Raw genomic sequence first — 18,602 nt, forward strand, 5'->3', positions numbered from 1 at the left:
CTATGTATTTGAAATTTTGTTTATGATTTGAACTTTTGTTTGTTTACATTCTTTTAGTTGCCTGGCCGTACAAATAATCATACACAGTAGATATACATCGGTCGGATTCGCCTCATATTTTAATCCAGAAATTTTCTTCGACCAATGAATGTCTCGGAAGCTTCTCATCGCTATGTGTATCTGTTCATGCTCAAGATATTTGATAATTTAAATAAAATATTTACCACGTACCATCGATGATGATCAATTGCTGTTTACTTAATTTTTTACTAATATAACATTGCTACTACTCCTGAAATTAATGCTCCAACTATCAAGAGGAATTTCCTTTGCTTTGATAAATTTTTGGTGATAAAATGTTCTAAAGTAACGTAACTTTAAGCAAAGCTTTTCTTTAAATTCTTCTGTAGGATCTTAATTAGGATCTTAAATTTCTCTATAGGAATTAATGCCAACGTATAACTAATAATTTTCAACTCTTTAATACGGCTCTCATTTGAAACGGCGAAAACACAGAAATATAATATTCTTCCTCATTTGTAAGAAATGCAACCGTCACATCAGAGAGTGCATCGATAATTTCAGGTAGTTCAAACTTTGACGATGTCTAGGTATTCGCGTCAGACACGGACAGGCATTTTGTAGGGCAGTATTTCAATCGGTAGATAGTAGACGAAACGTATGGATAGGGTAAAGAATTAACCGGAACATCGTGAAAGTGCCGCGGGGCTTCACTTTGACAGCCGATCACCGCCGAAGGGTGAATGATACGAACAAACTCGCCCGGCATTATATTTCAATCACGTTTGTGCAGCCTTTGATTACTCGCGATTCGAGAGGCGACGCTAACTGAGAGACTAACGAACGATCTCTCTGATATTATTGATCGAGTTGTCTAACAATTTTACACGGCTTTCTGGCTTTCCCCTCATCCTTTTTTCGGATGCATCACTCACGCTTCATGGATTTTCATCGCGATGCAAATAATTTTTGCAAATTGCAAATCGAGTATATTCACTTCGTATAGATACCAATATTCTTTAGAAATATTCCTTTTATAAAAAATAATTGGTTAAAACAATAGTCGTATTCACAGGTTCTTTGTAACTCGTTAAACACGGCATGGTGCAATAGAATTTCCATTAGATAGGTACTAGTGATATAACAGAATTTGTGTTGAGAATTTAAGAAGCACGACGTATCGTTGAAATGGAAAACTTTCGAATTTACGAGTATTTTACTCGAAATTCGTGACAATTGCATATGAAAGAAACGTAGAGGACAAGGATATCGATATAACAACGTAGAACTGAATCAGCATCGACTAGCCGTAAATTAAAATATCGTTCTTTCGCGTTTAATTTTGTATAATGCATCGTTTCGCAAGCGGTGCGATAAAACGCATAAAAACGCTGGTTGAATAAAATACGTTGCACGCGGAACATTTATCGGAAAGCTTCTTTAGATCCCCGGTGAATGGATTCGCCATGGAAAACTAGCATCTCTGGCGTTACAGTTCTCTACTCTTGATTTTTGCTAATTTACAGGTGAGAATGCTCGAGGAAGCGGGCCCGGCGAATGCAGCATTAAGGAGTAACCGGTCGACTTTTTTCTCCATCTCCATGGCATTTACCCGAGATAGCCGCGGAATCGACGGTTAAAAAAGCATTTCACGAAGCTGCAACCAACCAACCAACCAGCCAACCAGGCAAGCCAGCCGGTTTCGAATAAGAGGTAAGCCGATAGTCCTTCCTTTTCGTTGAAGGTGGAACAATAGGGTAGATTTTCCGAGATCTGTTTTACGTCTGCTCGCACCGAGGGTATGGCCCAGCATGGTAGCTCGGCCAGCCCCCGCGAATAAAATGAAGTAGAACGTTCCAACCGACCCCGTGTGTTTGCTTTTTGCTCGTAATAGCACCCACATCCACCTGTATCTCTTCATACATCCACTTTCATCGTTGTACTTGCTCCCGTAGAGATCAGAACGACGGCTTTTGACTGAACATTTTCGTAGTTAAATACCGCCTCTCCCCCCTCTCTCTCGCTCGCTCTCTCTCTCTCTCTCTCTCTCTCTTCCCCTCTCTTTGGCGTATACTCATTCCTAGTCCTTCCTCTTTATCTTCTACCCTTCCTTCGTTTTTTTTTTATTTTATCCTCTGTGTCTCCGCTTTCCTGTTTCTTCCGTCCCGTCTCTCTCCTTCCACACTCCCTCCACGTTGTTCCTACGGGATCGTCCCGCTTACGGACGCACTTGTACGCTTGCTAGAGTGCGGGGCAGGGGAAAAAAGCAAGATCCGTGAGTATAGATTCGGCATGGAGCACGCGAGCGAGTTTTTTAATCTTTCAATGGGCCTTCTACGCTCTGGAAATCTCTCTCGCTCTCTTCCCTCCCCCCTTTCCCTGCTGTTTCTCTGTTTCTGTTCTTTTCCCGCTTTACTCTCATACTTTTTTCCCTTGCTCTCGCTCTCTGTCTGCCATGGCAGCCTTCCTCTCCTTTCTCTCGATTCTGCAAACCCCTCTCGAAAGTTCGTCCCACTTCAACCCTAGCTGTGACCGCTCGGCTGCTTGTCTCTCGATATATTTACATATTTTCGTGATATTTCGCGACGTTAATCCCTGAGCCGGCCTCCGCCCCCCGCTTCACTCCGACGAGCGCGAATTAAATGTGAAAACTCGCCTCCGGCCTTTTTTTCTCTCCATCTCTCTCCTCAACAGAGGTTTATTGTTAAATTCGCGCTCAGCTACGGCTTGCTCGCTCGGCGATTTTATCTCCGAGCTTCTGCTCTCTTTCTAACTCGCGAACGTACGTAACCTCCGCCTCTCTGTCTGTCTTTTTCACGCTGTTTTTCCCTCTCCTTTTTCTATTTCTTTCCTTTTTGGTTTTTTACCTGGGAAGGTACGTCGATGTTGCAGCGTCGTTGTTGTCGTTGTTCTTCTCGCCGTTCTTGTCGATTCCGTTCCTTTTTTCCATACCAGTTCCGCTTTCGAACGAATCTATTCACTCGTGGTTAGGTCAATTCAATTTCGTCTCGAAATTTCATCGTTGCTCCGTGATTACGCGAAATTATAAGCGCAGAATTACATTGCCCGAGAATGTTACTTCACGTTAATTGTTCGTTAAATGTTCTATTTTATACGGAACAAAGAGATAATTGAATTAATAGAGATAATAAGCGAGCAATAAGGACAGAATATCGCGGAACTGTTTGAATTAATAATTATGCGCAAGCTGGTTCCAAAGTGATTGGAAAATCATAGTCGATCCGTGGTTTCGTCCTTGCTTTCGTCTCGCGTAGACCTGCTAACGTAATTCGCACCGGAAGGCAAAGAAGATCGCACGAAGCCGGAACTCAGCTCGCGGTAAGATCTTTCGCATAAAATACGAAGTCCCGCGGGTGCAGGTCTTCCTGAAATATCGAGTATATATTCCACAGACGACCGTGACTCTGAAGACTTTCTCGGTATTTAGCGATGTTTCGAATAACGAAGAAATAAAATAACCATAGTTACTTGATGCTTGCGCGTTTTGGCCATCTGTACGATTTGCTTTTACATGGCCCTCTTTTTACCGCTATTCATTCTCCGTTTTGTTTTAAACTATATTTTTATTGGACATTTTTATCTGATATATATTCTCAAAGAGTCGAAGATTAATCCATAACGAGCTGCGTTTAAATGATAGAAGTTTAATAACTAACAAGGTAATCACAGCTGATCATTTTTCAGCGAATACAATTCTATTACGGATTTCTATACAAAATGCTAGCTCTCCGAAGTAGCAGATAGTTCGTCTACAATGTTAACTGGAACGGATGTACTTACCGAATATAAACACTTTACAGGCCTAAAGTCTTGCCTAAAGTTTCTCGAATTTCGAGACACGGTGAAAAAAAAAAAAGAACGCGGAAGATTCATCCATTTCGGGTAGAGGCAAAACGAGTGCAATTTCGTAGATTAAAAATCCCAGGTTTGGCAAATGCGCGCGATTCTTACCGATTTCAATGAACCTTCGCGTTAATCCCGCGCGTAATTACGGCCACGCGATTGTTAGACGGCAATTGAATTGCGAACGGACAAACAATAAGCAAATTATATTTCCGAAAGTACCCTCGTTTAGAAAATTAACCGCGGTAGAAAAAAGGAAAGAGAGAGAGAGAGAGAGAGAAGAAAATGAGAAGAGAGAAACACGGCTGAAAACGATCGTTCAGCGAAATCCTTGGTAATTCGCGTCTTTAGACGGGGAAAACAAAACAAGAAGCAAAGAGGAGGGAAAGAAAGAAAGAGAAGGAGGCTCGAGAACTTGTATTTTCCTACAGCTTTTTATCGACCTCATTCTATACCGCTGAAAATGAAAAAAAAGGAAGAGACGTGGAGGGACGAGGGAAAGGGAGAAGGGGGAAAGCGTGGGGAGGTTCTTTTCGAACTCGACTTTATTCTGCGTCATTCAGCCGCTTCCGAGTTGCCGCTGTTTCACTTCCGGCCGATGATCGTACAGCGGATGAACATTTTGTCCCTTGCAATTCATAAGCTGAAAACTGCGTGGTAGACGGAAGGCGGAAGAGCACTCTTTATCCGTTTTGTTTCGCGAAACTATCAGCCACTTATCCAGCGCAAGTAGGCTAGTGGCGCGGGAAAAATTACAGACAATACCGTGCTTAACGTTTCGATGGAAAAACCGGTATCATTTATTCAAACAGGAATACCTAATCAGTCATAAACCTTGAATACATTATTGTTTCGATTCGTGATCGGACAGAAATCGAATACATATTCAGGCAAGATCATTGTTCATTTGATGAACGATTGACGACTCACAATGATTATAAGGGTCGAATATTTAATTAATCTGTCTAAAGTACAAATATTTCTTTGGTTTATAAGTGAAAATTATTAAAGTTTGTTGTAAGAAAAATCGTTAATAAAGCTCATTAAATTAAACCCCATCCCTGTATATCAGATCTTGCATTTATTTTGTTAATCGATTATTATAAATGGGAAGCGAGTAGGATAATTGTGTCAGGATAGCGTAACGATACAGCCGAATTTACCAGTTAATTTTTATATTTATCCTGTGATATTGTTCCAATATTTAAATGACTAAAATAATTCTCCAAGCTAAAAACAATCCTCTTACGAATACAATATAGCCTTATAAGTTATAAAATATATGTGTGTTGAGAAATGCTTATTCAATTCACTATTTAAACACAAACAAACGTGATATGAAGAATTGTAAATTCTTAAGGATCGTCTCTATTTTTCATTAATTAAACATTTTCATAAAACAATTTCACCCTTGCTACAAATTTTAACCAAAACGTTTAACTTTTCCACGACGTATACCAGTGCAATTGTTGGAATTTGCGGACGAAATCTGAATCGTACCTTACATGCGACACGCGTACTACAGGTGGTGAAGTTTTATAAAGTGACGATCCCTCGCCGTAGTAAACTTGTCGGGCTTGTAGTAATCTCGTTAACGAAGTCTCTTCGGGTACCAGGACGGCTCTCATGCATCTCATCTTATCTCGTTGTCTTCTCCATTCGTCTCCTCGTTATCGTCGAATCGCTCGTAAATCGAGCGTGCTCGTAGAGGCCTCGTTCAGGTTGTTCGCTTCGGGAGAATCGATATCGCTCTCTCGTGTCTGTGGGATGCCAGGCTCGACTTGATCTTACAAACCGGAGCCCTCGAGATCGCTCTTTGACTTCGTAGTCTCTCAAATCCTCTCTCTTCCTTATCAGATCGCGTCACCGGGTGAAAGCCGAACGAATGGACCGATCGTTCTCTGGTTCGATCGTCTGCCGGACACTGCGAAAAATAGTCTTACTTCGATACCCTATATCCGGCTTTTCCGAGTTCGTGTCTTTTAATGTAAAAATCCTTGTTTTCTTCTCTTGTCGTGATTAGAATTGTTCCGATTCTTTTCCCGCCATTTAATGTAATAGTAATGAGGCTTTATGATGTACGAGAAAATATATAACGCAATGAATTTTATTACAAATTTCCAAAAATGTATTGTTGTAAGTTTAGGAACTTTCTTTGAAGAATCGTGAATTGGACAGTTTGATCACATTTCGCATGGTTTATACGAAATTATAATTATCTTATTCAGTCTATATAATCTTTCTTTATTATTCCTTTTTTTATTGCTCTTTTTTCTTCTCCTTTCTGCGTGTAACACATTTTCACAGAATTAAATACTGTATAAGACGATAAAGCCGTAGTTTCATAAGAACTTCAAACCTCACGGTAGAACGACCCATCAACCGCAGCAACCCAGTCGCCGTTCGGACGAAACAACATCGTAACACTATAAAAATAGTATCCTAACAAAGACGTAATTTCGTAGAAACTTCTTCACAGTAAAAGTACCAAGTAAAATGATCTGTCAACCGTAATAGATTCATCCGATCACCATTTAAACAAACGAGTCACCAACAAACATCACTTCATCTAATGCTATATAATTTCGTACAAGTGCTATCAACTCCTGTATGCGCGCCATAAGCTCTTTTTGTCGTCCCGAAATTCATCCTAGTGAAAAAAAGGGGTTAACATGTTACTATCCGAAATGGGACGTATTATGAAATTTTGAAGCAGCGAGTGGATCGTGGTAGTGGTACGCGTGTATATACATCGAACAATAGGAGCGTCTCTATCCAAAAACAATGGTCGTGGCATTAATTAAATCGCACGAGCTCGGTCAGACCTCGGACCGGCCAGCGTGTGGAACAAGAAGGGGGCGAAGTACCGTGACCCGCTGGGCGATTCAAAAATAAAAGGAATAATTTTAGTCTACGTATATCCCCGGGCGAAACGGATATCATTGTTGGATAGGACGGCACGGCTTATTAGAATAATACGGTCGCAGGAGATCCTGGAGGGGGACGATGGCCGGCTAAATACGGAGGTAATTGTTCGAGGGATTGTTGTTCCAGGTTATTCTTATGTAAATCTTGACCAAACCTTCCATGAAGGGATAAAGCGGAGGAGAGCGGTGGGGTTGGAGGAGGTTGAAGAGTGGATAGGGCGCAAGAGTGCCTACGAATATTTGCACGAGGTAATTATTTCGTCCCCGGAGGAAAGCCGGATTTCCGCCGGAGAGTTTTCCACGTGTTATTTTGCGCCACGCCACTCGGCCTCATTATATAAGCCATTGTTCTTTCCCTTAGCGCCTCGCCGACTTAACTATGTTCCGCGAGTCGATCCAGCCTGGCTTGGCTTCCGTTTAGGGAGAGCCATTTTATGCTTGGCAAGTGTCCTCCTTCGGTCCTTTGTATACTTCTATTACGTAGAATCGATATAGCAAGATAAGCGATAGCGATCGTTTCGAATAGATTGAAAAATGGATTTTCATGGATTAGTTTTGTTTGTGGTATATTTGGATTTAGTAATGCGACGAGTAAAATGGATTTTATTATTGTTGGAGGTAAATGATGGTTTCTGAAATTGGGATGTAGAATGGAACGAGCGTAGGACGCGTTACGAACACGTGACATTCTGACGTTCTAAATAATTTATGTGCAGAACACGGTAGTGGCCTAACCTTTGCTCTTTTTAAAGTTTCCAGCGCGAACCATTGTTCGGCACTGCCTAGCACGCTGCAAATTCATCCTCTTAGTTAATATATTACAGTATTTTTCCCGTTATTTTGCGCTTCCCTTGTGATATACATGCTTTCACATTCTTTTTTTCGAAGAATTTTTTTGCAAAACGAAATATCGCCGGATTACTTTGTCACAGAATATTATTATACGTTGTCATTGAGTTTTACTCGTATAACATTTTATTTAGACTTGTACTTTATTTAGGTATATATAAATTTTAATTTTAAAAGAATTATATATAATAACAAATTCGAAGACTTACAAGTTTATCAGATTCTTATCGTAATTTAAAAGAATTAATATAAAATTCAAAGATCCGCAAGTTTATCAGGTTTATGTCGTAAAATTCACAGAAATATCGTCGATATTTTGTGGAGAGGACTACGCTTACCGTGCATCGCGGTTGATCTTTGTAATTTCCGAGCGACAGATAAGCGACAGGGCAGAAGTTAATAGCAATGTTATTCGATGTTGCGTGCGCTTTTGAAGCAGCTACGGCAGCCGTCTGTCTGTCACATAGGTTATCCACTGCCGTAGGTGGTTAGCTACGACTTGTGCTCAAACGAGCAAAGTCGATTACCTTGGCCCTTACGTGGCTCGCCGGAAGCCAGTCGGACATCAAAGTGCTCCGTCTGGCTTCCTGGGTAATTAATTCCTCCTGCTGCCAACTTTCATACAGAGCATCGTAACTGTCCTTCCAACAGATCACATCAAATCTTCTACGGAAAACAAAAACTGGCTACGCTGTAACCGGCTTGCCTACCATGTTCCGTGTTTGCGATGAAAATCATGAATCAACTTTTAATTAGATGAATGCTTCTCCCAAAGAAATACATCTTTTATTTTGTATCACAAATATACATATTCAATCAATTTTCAAGAAACTATTACGATACGTACGAAACAAGAATTTATGATATTTCTTTTAAAACAATTAAATACCATCGATCAAAACTTTTTTCAATAATAATTAAGAAATAAAGATTTCATCAATTTTCAGTTCTTCGTTGTTCTTTTATCAAGATCCTATCAAAATATTCTAATAGTTATCGGTATCGATATATTTCCAAGATCATCGAGGACAGTTGGTTCGCGTTAAAGTAGAATTGTCTATCAGTGTCAGACACGTATGTTCGAGCGTTTCGGTTCCCAGCGAAGTTCACATGCGAAAACTTCCTATCATTGTGAGATATTTCTATTATAATACATTGAGAAAGCATTCTAAACAATTTTCAACTATCGTATTTGTGTTAACTAATCAGACTGTTGAATTACGACAGCGAGTTCGTCTTCTCACCCCTTATACTGTCGGCTATAAGTATTAGGACACATGATGATACTTAGTACGAATTAGATGTCTTCCACTGTTTACATTTCCTATTTATTTTACTCCCATCATATACAGTGACAGCCAAAAATGATTCGTCATTTTCAGAGAATGTATATTTACTTTCCACTTTCACGGTATGCTTTCTAACGTGAAATATCAAATAAAATAAAAATTATTACTTCTCGACTAAAATACGTGCTAATAATTGATAATGTACCATCCTATGTCCTTATCTTCTTTACTAGAAGAAAATCTCCTTTTCTCTACTGAATGTCTGACTACTATCGATTCGATGCAACAATGCAACCAACGTACATGCACATTCTATCACATAAATTCGTCATCAGACAACGTCATCGTTATTCGTTCTCCCTATAGCAAAGTTTCAAGTCTGTGTGAAAGACGTGTGCACGCCTTATCGGTCCAGAACTGATGTGACCGGTCATGAAACGAAGATCAGTCGTGTGGTGGGGGGTGCAAGGTGATTACTAACATCATGCAGGTGTATTAATAGATTCCGTATTCGCCGCGGGGGAGGAATGGACGAGGAAACGGGGGGAGTCTTTCTGGCCAGTAGAGAGGGATGGATCAGGGGAACGGGGTGAAGAACGGCAAGGACACCGGGACCAAGCAGGTGAACACAGTCGCCAATCACGAGCCTCTCTGCGGATTCTCTTGCGTCTCGCTCCTCCCTGGCCGAGCTTGCGGAGGTGTGGTTTGCACCTGCGCTTGCGCCGCACGCCCCGCCTCCCGCACCTGCGGCTTTTCCGCGCTTCCGCGTACGCTTTCCGCACTTCGTGCTGGTGGGGCACGGAACCCGAGACGAGGCACCACGAGGTTTCGGCCGCTAGTGCTGTCTGGACCGCGCTGGCTGAATCTACTTGCATCGTCTAGGCGGCTTTCGTACCGTTCCAGATCGTGCTTCCTCCCAATCTTTATATTTTCTTTTAAACTATGTTTGACAGTGAATGAGTATTTGGGAAAACTAGCATCATAATAATAAAATATTTACAGATTTACGAATATGTAAGAGTCGTATACATATTTGATTGATCATACATTGACGTATTGAGTTCATTAGAACACTAGTTCGTTCGAATACTTATCCGCTATAACCATAGCCTTAGGTATTTAGGTGAAATCTTTCTGAATAACAAATGATAATTACTAGTTGGGAAATTTTGTTGCGATGAAAATGTAGTTTATCGTTGCTGTTCTTCTTGAGTTTCTATGATCCTAAGTGGACGATATTTCAATATCCAACTTAAACAACTGCATCAGTTCTCCATCTATCTCATTCCTAATAATTGATATTACCAATCAAACTAATCGATTCCATATTGTATAAAATTTTGAAAATTGAATTTTAACAAGCAACGGACTTATTGCCATGAAGGTATTTACCGCAGAAAAACAGCATAAGTAATCGGAAATTCCAAGATAAGTTTGAGAAGATAATGTCTATGCTCGTCATTTCTCTTTGCATTTCAATTTATGCAGTTGACCGCCATGGCTTCAGGGATGTTCGTACATCCAACCATTCGTCTCAATTATTTCTACATCCTCGTACACCGATTCTTACCAAGCGCTCGATCTTTCCTCGTCATAGTTCGCTAAACCGTGTCTTCGATCGTTGCACAAGTAGCGATCGATGCCCGATCCTTGGGCACGAACATTAGCGCACAATGGTCGTGAGACGTCAGACTTGGTGCTTCCGATTTCCGATGTTCCTCATTGTCTGAAATCGCATAAAAGTTTCATCGCTAGTATTTAGGGGATACAATAGCACAGGCATTCAGAAATATACCCCAAAGTAACACAGACACACATAGAGAAAGAGAATTATAGAGAAGCGTAGAAATGGATCGTCTTCCCCTCTATCGTCGTCCCCTCCAGCGCGTACGAGTAGAAGGGTCGCGTTTTCCGGCGGGTTCCGCTAGATGGCACGGAGGCTTCCTTACGCGGTGGCTCGCAGTCGCTCCGCGGCGCCCAGACCGTGCGGTTATCCGTCTCTGCTCGAAAAAAGCCCGCCACGAGCAGGCGAGCATCGACGTTCTTCTCCGCTGCAAAGCGATATTACGTCCCTTTCTTGCAATCATCTCTCGTCAGACTTCTTCGTCTCATTCAGAATCTATTTACACATTTCCGTGGAAAAAATCACACTAGGAACGAACTTTGGAGAATTTAATTGGAACGTGTTCTCGACCGAATTAGTCGGTCCCAGGAGAACTCGGGAGCGCACACTCCTGACGTTTCTTCCCCCGTCGTTTCAGTCAGCCGCGGGCAACCGTCGCGGTGTCACGTGTTTTCGTATCGTCATCGTGTATACTTGCAATTAACCAGCAATTAACAAAAATCAGCGGTATCCAATTTTACTTTGAAGAATTATTCGCTGTGAAATTACTGCCACTTAACGAACGATGTTATCGAATAAAGTTCAATTAAACTTTAAATAAACATTTGGAATAAATTTCCATATATAGACTGTAGAATTTTCGTCATCGCGATTAATAAATTCGAAAGAGCTTCGTGCACGATCGTTTTCTGTTTATTCTTTTTCGCTCGCTCCTGTCTCCCCATTGGACGGCTCGCTCGTGATCGCCACGTGGTCGTGTCGCGATCGATCAGTGGTGCATCCTATAACCGGCCGAGAAGGAACGAGCACGACGTAGTGCCGCGAACCGGAGATAAGCGAAGAGGATCACTCGGAACTGGTGCTGCTAGGAAAACGTCCTGCCAGCCAGAGTGAGTACCCTTGTTACGATCAACGAACTTGTAGCATATTGTTGCCTTGCCGCATTTCACAACCCCCACCCTCTACTCGCTGCCGCTACCCTCCTGTTTACGCTCGATGTCGATGGTCCTTGAACTTGCTTTGCTGGGAGAATGTGCGTAGGGTAGGTCTTTATTTGTTGCGCCAGGCTTAAATGTCAGAGTTTGTACGTTCTCGTTTTGTTATTTGCATATTTCTATTAGGTAAACCACTTTTTCTTACTTCATTTTGACGTGCTATTACATAAACAATTTTTGTGAAATTTTTGTTAAAATTAGTATAGACATAGAATCGATATGTGAATTTATACTTCTCAATTGCTTCTACTCGTTAACGCTTAGTAATGGAAATTTGTATGCCAAACAGAAACGTATCGATAGAACAAGTTTCTCTCACGCAATCATATACATAGGACACACGAATATTTGCTATCGATGGACTTTTAAAATTTAGTTTCGAATAACGTATCTTGTAATCGAATGTAATCGAATAATGTATTCGAATAGATACATTTTAGTATACAGAATAAAATATACATACATTTGATTTGCGTATTCACTATTCGATGTCCGGAAGAAGAAACGGGTCAGTTGTTGTGTCGTAATAAACATAATACATAGTGACTAGTCAGTTCTACGCAAATTCATAACTAGACTGCGGATGTTTGTAGGAATTTTACGTTCTTATGAATATAACCACAGAAACGAGAACTAAATATAGAGATTTGTTATAGACAATAAATATTCTTGTGTGCGTTCTATTAGGTTGTCCGAAAAGTTTCTTTCGTTTCATAAGATGATAATAGATGGACAACAATTTCTGTTTTATATTATTTTATTGAATTAGGTATGATCCATTTCGTTCTATTTCTATTATTACGTTCGTGCATAATTCAATAAACTAATATAAAACAAAAAACATTGTGCGTCTATTATTTCCTTATAAAACGAAAGAAATTATTCGGACAACCTAATATTTTACTTATTTCATATATTCTTGCATATTATATACATCTTCCATTTTTAAATTATCTGCAAATGCATAAACATCCGCAATCTATTTATATCGGCAGATATCGCGATTACATGGTGCTGAGTTCACGTTCACGACAAAGTCAAAGTTTCCTTATGTCGTGTCTGTTTGAATTAGTAATCTTCAAGAAGCTTAGTGTCTCAAGCTTCTAATTTTCTAATTCGGTCTGCAGGAAATCTTTTATCAAAGATAATCCGGTTAACCAACGTCGACCGATCAGAGATCGCAATTCAATCGAACTTTCCGCGTATTCCGGTCGAAAATTTCGCGAGGTTATCGGGTCTTAGGCGGCGCACCATCGATCTAATTGCATCGATTGTCAGCAAACCGCGTGAAGAGACTAGAGCGAGGCCTGCGCCTGCACCGGGTTTAGCCCTTTAAATGACTTAGCAGACAATTTGCCCATTAACTCAACCAGTCTCTAGCCGTAATGGAAGCCATTGTTCGACCTATCTTGTCAGTAATACACGGCTGACCTGTATGTGTGCGCGCGCGCGGGCCGTTCGCGTGGACGTATTACAGGTAGATGTTGCCGTGTGCACGCACGAGGACATCAAGACACTTGCGATATCGGGTAGCCCACATTGTGCGTCGAGATGAGATCGTCTCATTACGATTACGTTAATTAATCTAACGTATTATGGTCTGATAGTCCCTTAAGAAGGCTTGTCCGAAAAGCTAGCGCGAGGTAACTGTTTCCGGAAATGGGGTCCGAGAAAGATAGAACGAGGATATAGGAATATTATCCGGTAAAATAATTATTCGATATACGCTCCTATCTGAAATCAGATCATCTTAAAGATCAGAGCATCTTAAAATTTAAGAGGAAAGAATGAATTCTTTAAGTCGATAGATATCTTATTCGTGATATTCTTTTATGCTATAAAGTGTAGTTGATACTGTACAATTTTATTTTATTTCTTCAATTTTATGGTATTGGAAGCTTAATTATATTTAGATATTTAACTAAATTTTATATTTAAACGTATTATTCTTATCGTTTAGAAAAAGTTTGTTTCGACCAGGAGCGTATATGATTTTGATAGATTAATATTCGGTACTTTGAAAGATAGTAGTTTACGATTACGTTTGACGTTGAAATAGATATGTGATTTTGATCTCAGACTATTTTGATATTCGGATTTTCGTCCATTAGACTGTTTTATAACTTGATAGGTTAGCTATTTGTATTAGTATCGAGTACGTGAAGTACCTAGATAGATACTAATAGATAGATAGATAATAAATAGTCTTTTGTATCAATTATGTTCTGTCTATGTTCTAACTTTTAAAACGAAGAATGTTTTATTAGACTAATTTTAGTTATAAATGAATTTTTTCGCACAGAATATACATTCAATTTTTACATGACTGCTTTGGTGGACCCGATTTTTATTAGACCGATAGTTAGAAGAGAACGGTTTGTGTAAAATTTAATGGAAAAATCTTGAGTTTGCAAAATTTTCATGCGATTCCGCTACCGTGCTCTTTATATCAATATCTAATCCATTCTCGTTCGAAAAACATAAAAATTCTGCAAAAATCTGTAACACTCGATGCATCTTTCTACCTATACGTTACTTTCATTCTTTTTATTTTACAAATTTTTGCATTTAAAGGATTTTCCAACAAAAACCTTTCATATTTTATTTATTCTTAAGCGAAAGTTACATTAGCAATAGATAAATAATTATATCCAGAACCCACGTGGAAAGTTATTTTAAATTTTCCGATACAATTATTGTTACACATCGTCGCTCTCATCGGCAGTGAAAGGGTTCGCTTATTTACTCATCAATCATCATTCCTTTATCGAATTCATATACCAAGACAAATTACTTATTAACAACGAAGAACCGATCGTCGACCACGCTGCCATCCTGCTTTCTAACATTCTCCAACCTGCATCATCGTTCGTCTATAACGTCTTTAATGGTGCACGATGTTCGTCGCTGTTGTCGCCAAGAGGCGCACAGAGGGAAGCGGAACCAGCGTGGCGCGAAAGAGTTGTCGGGTAACTTTCACGCGAATCCTTCGCCGCGAGGACTTGCGGTCAGCGGAACTCGCAGTGGAAGGCGAGTTAGGACTCGGTAGTGGGGGCTGTGTCGGCGCTATCGGCGGGCGCAGAAGGCGCGAAAACGTCCTGCCGTGATTAGGCTGGCAGCTTGCGACAGGAGGTAGCACAGGACTAAGCTAGGTGGTGGCGCCGATCGCCGTGCGCAACGACAAGGAAGAACACCGCAAGAAGAAGGAATAAGAGAGACGGACCGACGTGTGCCGGTGAGCATAGTCGGCGACGGTCCTGGGACGAGTGCGAAACAAAGACGAAGAACGAAGAGAGAGAGAGAGAGAGAGAGAGAGAGCGTGGGTAAAGATAAATCGAGGTCCTTGATTCGCAGAGCAGAAGGTCCTCGCGAGAGGTGATCGTGCCGGGTCGAGGGAAGAAATTGTACAGCGATTTGTAATTGCATTGTACACCAGACATTGATTGGGTTTCGCGATGATTTAGTCCTTTGTGCTCGAGCGTGGCCTACGTTACCTCGACGATTGTTCGATTAGGGGGAACGTTGAGTAAGATATTTTATCGGCCTCGAGTATCTTCTTGAGGGTCGGGGGTGGTATGGTTGTGCTGCAATTTAGAAGTTCGGCAGAGGCTTGAAGCAGGAGGGGGTTAATTAGAACGATAGATTACCGCCAGTCGTAGGGAGAGGGTAATTTCTAAATTGAACGTTGTCACGAATAACTTGTTAAAAAAGTATTCGACTTACGAGAGCAAGGATTCAGTAGCTTAGAAAAGAGTTTGCCAGATTTTGTATATGTAGTTTGTAATACCACATTGCGTCGATACAGGTATCGCACAGAAAATTTAATAATTTTTGTCAACGCTATTAGAAGAATATATTAATGAAGGGAAAATGTATCTGTATGATCTTATCTAGTTAAGTGCATCTAAATCTCCTACTTTGTAAACACAAGTCGATCAGTTAATCCGAAATATTTCTTGCAATAAAAAGCAATTTCTCCAACCACTTAGCAAATGTAAGAAGACACTTGTACTGGATCGATCGGTGCCGTAAGGTCATAAAACTCCGGGATTCAATGGGTTATCAGTGTGCTATAACTGGAGTTTAAGAATCGGCTGGAAGCACGCGGGACACTATTGTCCATGGTCGTTGAAGAATTTAATCGAGGGCGGCCGGAAACGATTACACCGGAGAATTTGATTTTCGAACACGGTATCCGAATTCAGTGATGGGAGCGAGCATAACGCGGATGGAGGGAAATTCGCGAGTGAAGATTCTTCGTGCGGCATTTATTGGATCGTGACAAGTAGAGAATGGGGAAAGAGGGTACGACAGCGATGAAACGCAAAAGGGGGAGAAGCTGCAAAGGGCAGAGGGCACCAAGCGCTCGCTCCATAAGAGAGAAGACGAGCAGCTCTCATTAAAAGTCGAGTATTAATATTTTAACGGACGCTCGTCACTTGAACGAGGTCGTTGCGGTGCCCAACGTCTCCCTTCCAATAATCGACCGGTGTATCGTAAACTTTCCAATATTTTGTTTCTATGGTGTTCGGATGTCAAAATCGCTCGACAACATTCACACAAAATTACTCGATTATTATCGTTCTATGCGATCGTTAATGCGTTCACCTTTCCTGTTTCTGCATTCAATTCCGGATCGATGTAACCGTTAGATAACGTCTCGTTTTTGTCCGGTGGTCGATCTTATCCTATCCAATTACGAATCTCACCAGGTGCACACAGGCTGTATTGGTGCAACCAGATCGTCGTGATTCGTAAGAAAAATCGTCCAACGACGACGAGATTATCGCGGAACTGGCGAAAGAGGGTGGAGAGGGGCAAAGAAATTGCAGCGAAGGCAATCGCGAGATAAAATGACGCGATAATCGCTTTACAGATTGACGGCGGGCCAACGTGGTATGGCGGCGCGACCGTGTCACGTCGATGCTACCGGCGTCGATTCTTTGGAACCTTACGAAAGTGACGCTCGTTTCCGCGACGCTTGAGCACCGCTGCGTCCGCTCATATTACATCCAGGATTAATATTAAATTTCACACGATGAGTGCAATTTCATTACCCCCCTCCAAACGACCCTTCGCCGTCCCAGCACCGTCGTTTCTCCACCTTTCAGCCAAACCTCGCCGATGCTCGCGCAAAGACCTATAACGAATTGGCTCTATGAGAAAAATTGCAGTCGCAATATAACGCGATAAAGACTTACTGGAATGGCGGGTTCCGATCCTATGGAGAAGTAAAAATTTCAAGAATTTCTACAGATCGATGTCTGACTCGTTGATCGTTGGTGTACCGAAGAGTCGTAGATTTACGATGAAACATGATATAAGATTGTGCTTTGTAATTTCGTGATTTGGGAACAGATACCGGTTCAGGCAACAAATCGAGCTCTGCAGGACGCTTAGACATTTTTTATATTAACAAATGTGACTTTATCATAATAGAAATCATGCTTTTAACTCGTTTGATCTGTACTCGTGAACATACTATGTTTTTTCTACTGTAAAATAAGCGCGTCACGGAATTCTTCTTTTAGACGTTCGTATATCGGGTGATCGGTTGATGCGAACGGAAAAGACCTGGACGGGCTGTTACGCACGAAAAGCCGAAAGTTAGACATTAAACCTTCCACCTTTCGCGTTCGTTTGCACGACCTACAGGCACAGATGCGTCGGCCGTTGTGCAGGTGCGTATACATATATGATTTTACATGTGAGCTTTACGCGCGCGTGCAGGGCCGAGAGGGTTGACTGGCTCTCCAGTCGATCAATAGCACCCCCACGTTTGCGTCCCTGGGTGAATGCATGCGATAGGCACCCCATTGCTATGCCACCCCGAAAGCCACTTTATATTTTAGTGGGAATGTTCTACAACCCTTGGAAAGACACTCTCGAACCGGTTCGAACGCCCGGAGACCGATGTGCCGGTGCGTCGCTGCTCTCTCCATCCGCCGCTTGTTTCGAGTCTGGCCTGGATGAATATGACAAGGTCATTTCTCTTGTTTAATCCACGTAATTAGTTTGCTCCTTTTCCCGCCCTCTGCCTGCCATGCAAATCGATAACTTCTTTCTGTTGTTTTTTTAACCAGGCGACATCACACAGCTTTGGTACTCGAAAACGATTTCAGAACAGAAACTGTTATCTTAGACCATTTTTTTTTTTTCATAAAGAAATCCGTGTTTCAACATTTGAATGACGTACGTTGTTGCTAAAGTTTGACTATTCATCTCTTCTTGTTGTAACAAATGAACACATGGAAATAAGTAATTTGTTTTCGGAGCTTGAACATTAATCGTGTATTTATATAATGAAATTGAGAAATTCTGATAAAAAGTGGAGTTGACCGGCACGACTTCTGAGCAGCTCATTTATTACCGGCAGTCTGGCAATTGAATTTCAGATAATTAATATAAAGCAACGTATGCATCGATAGCAGCAAATATGTTAAACTTTAAGAGGTATCGTTATTCAATCGAACAGTAGGCAAATGAAAATATCGATCCTTTTTGAGATTGGAATTTCGTTAAGAAACTCATTACCGTTCACGACAAGCACGAAAACGTACTGTTCGAGAAGCTGGCCAAGAGGTCGAGGTAGCTTCGGCAATGAATTAAGGTCGCGACATTAATCCTGGCCGGGGTAGCGGCCATGCTATCACGACATGTCGTAAATAACCGCGGAGGGACGGTGGGCACGGGGCGGGACAGAGGGTAAAAAGATTTCTAAAGAAATGTAAATTAAGGAATAAATTGATCCGTGCTGCTCGGTACCAGCGACACTCGCCTCTAACTGGCCGCAACGAGTGGCTCCTTAAGCGGG

At 41.3% G+C, this 18,602-nt stretch overlaps 1 protein-coding gene across 3 annotated transcripts in view; it reads left to right on the forward strand.

Annotated features, from left to right (window-relative positions):
- Positions 1–10,903: 10,903 nt before the first annotated feature.
- Positions 10,904–18,602, forward strand: part of LOC126871382 (LIM/homeobox protein Lhx9) — a 416,377-nt gene continuing 408,678 nt past the window's right edge. For all 3 annotated transcript variants that reach the window (XM_050630130.1, XM_050630132.1, XM_050630133.1), the window contains exon 1: positions 10,904–11,683. The gene's annotated coding sequence lies outside the window, so the exon portion shown is untranslated. The remainder of the gene's footprint in view (positions 11,684–18,602) is intronic.

Source organism: Bombus huntii, chromosome 11, assembly GCF_024542735.1.
Source record: "Bombus huntii isolate Logan2020A chromosome 11, iyBomHunt1.1, whole genome shotgun sequence".
Lineage (NCBI taxonomy): Eukaryota > Metazoa > Arthropoda > Insecta > Hymenoptera > Apidae > Bombus > Bombus huntii.